This window comes from Gorilla gorilla, chromosome 7, assembly GCF_029281585.2.
Source record: "Gorilla gorilla gorilla isolate KB3781 chromosome 7, NHGRI_mGorGor1-v2.1_pri, whole genome shotgun sequence".
Classification (NCBI taxonomy): Eukaryota; Metazoa; Chordata; class Mammalia; order Primates; family Hominidae; genus Gorilla; species Gorilla gorilla.
Window position 1 is genome coordinate 16,305,890 of NC_073231.2, and position 7,767 is coordinate 16,313,656.

The following is a 7,767-nucleotide window of genomic DNA, read 5'->3' on the forward strand; positions in this document are numbered from 1 at the left end:
CTCAATCTCTGAGATTTTGAACCCAATGTTTTGAACTTTTTGAGATTTCAAGTACTCCATGTGACATAACTTAACATTGTTTCTTGGCCAAATCAGGCATAGTGAAAAATAAAATCCAGCTAATATACTTTTAAATATCTTGATTCTATACTCTTTCAATGACCAACGGGAGGCCCCCCACTACTTTACACAAAAAAGAAAACTCTATGAATGAGAATCTCTTCACACAAAGCCATTAAAGTTGTGTCTAAATGGAGCAAAATTGTGACAGGTGGTAAAAGCACTCAGTGGCTGTTGTAGGCAGAATAATGTCCCCTCTGTCTCCCGCCAAAGCTATCCACATTCTAACTCCTGGGTCCTGTGAATGTGCCACCTTGTAAGGCAAAGGGGAATTGAGGTTTCCTGTGAAATTAAGGCTGTTAATCAGCTGACCTTAAAATAGGGAGATTATCTTAGATTATCCAGGTGGGCCCAATGTAATCATGAGTCCTAAAAAATGGAAGAGTGGGAAGAAGATGAATTCAGAATGATGGAATGTGAGGACTCAATGCTCCGTTGCTGGCTTTGAAAATGGATGAAGGAAGCTATGGTGCCCAGGAGTAACCTGCCATTGCTGGGATAAAGGTGCAGGAAGAAAACTGCAGAGCTTCCAGAAGAAAGCTCAGCCCTGCTGACACCTTGATGTTGGCCCACTGAGATCCACCTGAAACCTGCAGCCTATAGAACTGTCAGATAATGCATTTGTGTTGCTTTAAGCCACTAAGTTTGTTGTAATTTGTGATAGCAGCCGTAGGAAGCCAATACAGTGTTTTAAAAGATGGAAGAAAATGCTGAATGATTATGCCCAGTGAAAGCTGGGAAGTAAAGGAATTCCCTGAATCTTGGCCAGGCATACATGTACAGACCCAGGGAATTGCCTCCAAAAAGGGTGCTGAAGAAATTGCCTTTAATCTGAGTGCAACTCTTTTTATGATTTAGATTTCTGGTGAAGTCTGGTTGACGTGATTTTGCAATTTTCCCATGTGCTGCACCTTTATCAGGGAGAGACAGACCCCCGCAAGGCTGCATGGAATAGGATGGTGCATTTTCCCAGTAAAAAAGGGGAGTGGTCTTCCCACATGCAGGGTGAAGGGTTACAGTGCTAGACAAAAGCAATAGGTATGGTTGAAAGTTCCCCACCCTGCTGTAGGTCATTTTCAACTAAGAGCTCTTCTAGATGGGATAGAAGGATACTGGAAACCAAACAGTAATCAAGTCATAACATGTAATATAAACTTATTTTTTTCTTTTTCTTTTTTTTTTTTTTTTTGAGACATTGTCTTGCTCTCTCACCCAGGCTGGAGTGCAGTGTCGGGATCTCGGCTCACTGCAGCCTCCACCTCATGGGTTCAAGCGATTCTCCTGCTTCAGCCTCCTGAGTAGCTGGGATTACAGGTGCCCGCCACCATGCCTGGCTAAATTTTTGTATTTTTAAAAGAGACATGGTTTCACCATGTTGGCCAGAATGGTCTTGATCTCCTGACCTCACGATCCATCCACCTTGGCCTCCCAAAGTGCTAGGATTACAGGCATGAGTCACCGCACACAGCCAGTAATATAAACTTTTAAAAGAGGTTTTGTGCTGGTTGGTTTTGGTTTATTCTTTTTTGAGGTTTCAATAAAAATCCCTGTGAGAAAAATGGAGAGAGGGAAAAGGAGACAGGGAGACAGGGAGAGGGAGAGAGAAAAACGAGAACCTAAGACCTCCAGAAAACAACAGGCTTCAGTCCTTTTTGGGTGTAGTGCTCTCAATTCTTAGTTGATGCTCCAGAGGCGGGCAGCAGGGTCAGCTATTTAAACATCTCCCAACATGGATTTCTGTTTCGAGGCAAAAGTCCTGACAGGAGCCATTTGGACTGTCACAGATCTCCTTGAATTTGCCCCTGGCTACATGCAGAAGAGGGTTATTGTAACCATTCATCAGTCTTTCTTTACTTTGTATTGAATTACATGGACGTAGGGGGCAGTGCCTGAAAATAATCTTGTGTGGATTTGTGTGTGTGTGTGTGTGTGTGTGTGTGTTTGTGTGTTATTTGATTTCTTAAGCACTTAAAAATCTGCTGTCACACAAAAATTTGGATTTTTTGGTGTTCTTGAAAAATCTGAGAATATTGGGTGCACCTACATGACAAAAGGCTGGAGGTGAGTAGTCCGCTCCCCTTTACAAGTTCTAGAGCATGCAAGTTTCAGTTTATTTCTTCCTTATTATCTTCTAACACTGATGGGAGATTTCAGCCTTTTAAAAAAATATAATGTCCTGTACTATGGATTTTCCTGGAGTGAAAGAGAAGAAAATCTCTTTTGGCTCATCTGTTTTTATTCCTACACACACACACACGCACACACACACACACACAAACTCTATATGATAGATTATAATAGATGTATCTTTCAAAAGTAGAACTGAAATATAGACCTAAAAGATAATATACTTTAATTGTTAGAGAGGATATTTTTTCTGTGGAAGGGAACAATATTCCTATGTGTTTAATACACAAATATATCTGTGCCATTACTTGTCACACCCTGAGACTTCACTCACTACTTATGTCTCTGGCACTGGTCTTTGAGGTTGCAATTTCTTTCTAGAAACCATTGCATATATTAAGAGTGAAACATTCAAGGTCTTCTTAAAGGCTCAAAAACTACACTTGTTGAAAACATTGAATAGTATTTCATTTATGTCCTAAGATATCACTGCTCTGGGGATAGGCCACACACTCTGAGGTATTTAGTTTGAAAAGTGTTTTAATTCTGAGCAGTCTTTGTATGTAACACAGAGCACCTTTTCCATGATAACTTCTTGGCAATAAGAGAGGTATAAAAACCAGCACTTTTTTTTTTCTATTCTGGAACACAAAAGCCAATTCTAGAATAGCTTTCAATCAGTACAGCAATTTTAATAAACATTCAATAAATGCCTATTTAATTGAACTGAAATCCAAATGTATTAGATTCCATTAAACTTTTCAATGGTCACAAAGCAGTTAGTGTCTTGATGTGAAGACCAAATATAGGCAACATCATATTTATATCTGTAATGCAAATTGGGAAATAAAGGTCATGCTTTTCTGAAGACAATGGTAATTGTAAATGTTGACCACTTGGTAGAAACAACCTGAAATCTGAGGTTTTTGATCCCTGAGCTTTCCATCTCTTCCTTTTATCTGTAAGTAGTCAGCTACTACGTATAGTAGTACCCAAGCCCACTGGCCTTCTGCTAAAATTGGCCCTTTGCAGCTGGAAGAGTCATAAGAGATTAGTATAGTGTAGAGGATGAACCACTGACCTGTCTTGTGATATGTGATAAATCACTCTCGAACATCCCTCTGTGGTAGTACTTCTTGCATTCTACTACGGGTGATGTTTTCCCATCTGACCTCAATTCTTGATAATGAATTTCTTGAGGGCAGGAATCATATCTTATTCTCCTCTGTATGTATATTCCAGAATCTGATTAAAGTCTTGGCTTATAATAGCTATTCAGTAAATGATTGTGGAATAATTGATTAAAATACAGCTATTTTCTAACTTGCAATATGTTTGTGTGGAAATTTGTTGTTACTCTCAGTTCACAGGTATTTGAATCATGTGTACTATTTTACTATACCTGATTCTATTGAGCATTATATTTTCAAACCACTTTTCAAGAAACTTAATACAGAACTACCATTTGACCCAGTAATCTCACTACTGGGTGTATATCCAAAGGAAAATAAATCAGTCTTGTAAAAAGACCTAAATTTGTATGTTCATCGCAGTGGTATTCACAGTAGCAAAGGTATGGAATCAAACTAGGTGTTCATCAACAGTGGATTGAATAAAGAAAATGTAGTACATATATGTCACGGAATACTATGCGGCCATAAAAAGAACAAAATTGTGTCCTTTTCAGCAACATGGATGCAGCTGGAGGACTTTATTCTAAGCAAATTAGCTCAGGAACAGGAAGACAAATACCACATATTCTCAGTTATAAGGGGGAGCCGAGCAATGAGTGCACATGGACATAAAAATGGGAACAAGAGAGATTGGGTCTTACCAGGAGGGGAGGGAGAGGGAGTAAAGTCTGAAAAGCTACCCTTTGGGTACACCCTACCTGCGTGACAGAGTTATTCATACCCCAAACCTCAATATCACACAATATACCCATGTAACAAATCTGCACATGCACTCCCTGAATCTAAAATAAAGTTTGAAGTTATTTTTAAAAATTGAAATTACAAAAGGCTTTTTAAAATTATGATGTACCATTGTTCATTTGCAAGAATTCAAGTAACATTAGGGATTTTAAAAATCTTTTGTTTTCATTTGTTCTTTGCTTGTAAACCTTGTGTATTGCACATTGTGGACACTAAGTCTTTTCCAGCCATTTGCTTTAGGAACAAAAGCTAGAGTTACAATGAACATAGGCTGTCTTGTCTAGTCACTTACCTTAAAGATGAGGAAATAAGCTGATGGAAAGGAAGAAACTTGCCCAAGATTACCCAGTGATCGAATGAGGCAGATGATAGGGACAGCACTAAGGCTTGGTATTCTGAGCCTCATTCTATTTTCCATTCTTGCCCTCTCTCTGTGTCCTCCTCTCCTCTCTAGCCTTCTACAAAAAGTTTGCAGTTCTGCTTCAATGTCGACCTAAGGACATCCAGATGAGATGCCACCTTTCATTAGGCTGCATTCTTTAACACCATCCTGTGTTTTCTTCTCCAGTCTTGTTGCATCCCATTTTTGACTGTGAGTAATGCTTCTGCCTGTGCTGTTCTATCCAATTAGTTGCTTCTATTTTGATTGAGTGACAGTGAAAACAAAACAAAACAAAATTTGTTTATCCAAATTTGGAATTTTTAAACCTTGATTAAAAGCATTGATTTTCTGGGGTTATATATGTAAAACACATATTTTAAAATATTTTTAACTGATTAAAAAAATCAAACCCATGTATTTAGCCAGGGTGACTATTTAACAAGTACTAGTGAGACAGGACTTCAGTAATACCACAAGGATAATAATCTTATGTCAGTCCCCGCTGTTGTGTGTTACCGAGTTAATATAATTGGATATGGTATCACTTTTTTCAGGCTTTAGAAAGTCATACAAAGGAACAGCACAACAGAACTCTAGGGTGGGATGTATAGGGAAAGCCAGGATATTAAAACAAAGCGTTGACTCTGACATTTACCCCACTGTTGGGAAAAGCAGTTCAGTTCCCAGGGCCTTAATTTTTTTCTCTATAAAACAGCAAAAATAGAGGCAGTAAGTTGCTTATTCATCCTTGAATACACATGTTCAGGAGTTCCCGAAAATTTTTGAATCTACTTTGGGTGTCTGGTAACCACCTTGGGCAAATCCAAGAAGTCCTACACACACTTCTCCAAAGCATGTCTGGGCAAAGGGGCCTTATACCTGTGATTAATATTCGCATGCTGAATGCAGTAGGCTATGCTCTGCTGTGGGGTCAACCCTGGTTCCCGTGTTTAAATTCTACATTACAAGACTAGATGCTGAGAAGGAAGAGGGAAAGCCAGGGATGGAGATGGAGCCTTAAGGGGAAAAGTCAAGCCCCAGGGACCAACAGTATTGGAGAGCAATAGGTTAAAGATTTCTTAGATTATAATAATATTTTCAAAGAGACTTCTTCCACCAATCCCTTCTGTCTGAGCCTACCACAGCTTTGGCATAGCTCTTATGCCAGTTCTTAGGATAACTAACTTTTGCCAAAAGAAACTAGAGGAGCTTTGGAGACAAAAATTTAGTAGAATAATGCCTGATTTTTAATTTTTGAGGTCTAGTAACTGCTGGTAAACTTGCCTAATTTGGAGATGGAATAAGAGGGTTTCAAAGACTTGAAACACCATTGACTTCATTTAACTGAGTTGCTATGGAGAATTAACGAATTAGATGGCTGCAGGCCTCTCAGCCAATGAGTCTTCCAGATTTCCTATGAGACCCCCTTTTCTGGTCATAGGTGATGATGATTTCTCTTTGAGTATTGAATCCCTGTAAGGTGTTAGGCACTCTACTCTTACCAAGTTTATTTTGTTACCTGGTAGAACTTGGCTCATAAAGAAGAAAATGGTGAAGAGGAGAACAGCAATCCTCACGGCCGAAGAAAGAAGAAAGTTTGGCTTCATTTCCAGGAGGCAGAGAAAACTTCCATCTGTGGCTCTCTAGCACCAGTGGAATGTCTCTGTTGGGATAATAAGAGTCTTTCTGTACCTCATTAGGGATATTCATAGATAGAGGTGTTCTATGCACGCAAAATTGCTTTTATGGGAAGACTGAGAATCCTTTTTTTTATTGGACAGCCAGTTCATTAGAATGATGTGGGTGCACAGTTTTGGCCAGAAACCCTTGTTAAATGGGGACATAAGCTACAAACATTTTGGCAAAAGATGAAACTTTATGAACAAACAAACATATATATTGTTACAATAAATTAGACTGTGTTGAGAAACCAGTTGGTTTCATTAATGACCAGACATTTTGTTAGTGAACACTTCCCAGACTTTACTAGCCCTGCTAAGAATTAATCACCCCACTTGCTCCTGGTCTGAAACTCCAAAGTGCTTTGTCTATGTTACAGTACTTACTGCCTTGTATATTAGATTAGTGAATGTATATTTGCCTCATCCACTACTGTATGAACTTCTTGCTTGCTAGGACAAGGCTATATTCCTCAGAACTGAGGAGGGAGTTGAATCATGTGGCTATTTATTCTCAAATCCTCTTCACCAAGTGGAACAAAACAACAGCGAAAGACCACCGCACATGGAGGCAGGAGGTCTGGATTTGGGTTCTAGATCTCTAGATCTATTACTAACTGGAGGTATGGATATAGTCAGGAAAATTGTCTTCCTTAGGTGCTTCCTTGATAGCACCTATAAAGGTCGAGATCTGTTGGATCTAGATCAGGGGATTCTCAATCATTACTATGCAGAAAATCAACTGGGAGAGTTACTTTGCAATACAAATGCTTAGTTCCATCTCATGATATTTTTATTTATTTTAAATTGGTCAAGTATTTTTCATTAAATAATGTAAACTTTCTTAGTCTACATCTAATAAAACTCCCACCAGCATACAAATACATTGAATGATATTAGCAGCAGAATCTTTAAATAAAGTAACCATACACAACTATTAGGCAACTTTTTTTCATTGCTTATTATTTCATGCTATTTGTCACCATTGTCATCATAATCAGCCTCATCCTACATTGTTGAACACCCATCATGGACCATATGGCATAAACATTTTTCCTACTCATAAAGGAGTATATGTTCTCTATATGTATATAAAATTAATGTCTGAACAAAGTGGCTTAAACAAGGCAGAAGTTTATTTCTCCCTCACTTAACTCTATAGTTCTACCTACCATGGCTAGTACAGATACTTGCCAAATTCATTAGGGATGCAGGCCCCTTCCAGCTCTCTGTTCTGCTATACTTTAGAAGAGGCTCTAGTTTGGCTGCTAAATCCCCACCTATCATTTTTGAATTCAGGCAGCAGGAAGGAAAAAAGCCAAGAGAGAAAAACAAGGGAACATCTACCCCTCCTTTTAAGTTTTTTAACCAACCCCCTCTTGCTTTTTTTAACCGACTTTGTTGAGCTATGATTACATTTAAAAAGCTGTACATATTTAAGGTGTACATCTCAGTGAACTTGGGGATAAGTATACACCATGAACACATCACTACCATCAAAATTATAAACGTATCCTTCAACTCC

The 7,767-nt window shown here is 38.7% G+C and overlaps 1 pseudogene; it reads right to left on the minus strand.

The window, feature by feature from the left end:
* Positions 1–1,762: 1,762 nt before the first annotated feature.
* On the minus strand, positions 1,763–6,170 carry LOC115933520 (beta-defensin 108B-like; annotated as a pseudogene).
* Between the last annotated feature and the right edge of the window lie 1,597 nt (positions 6,171–7,767).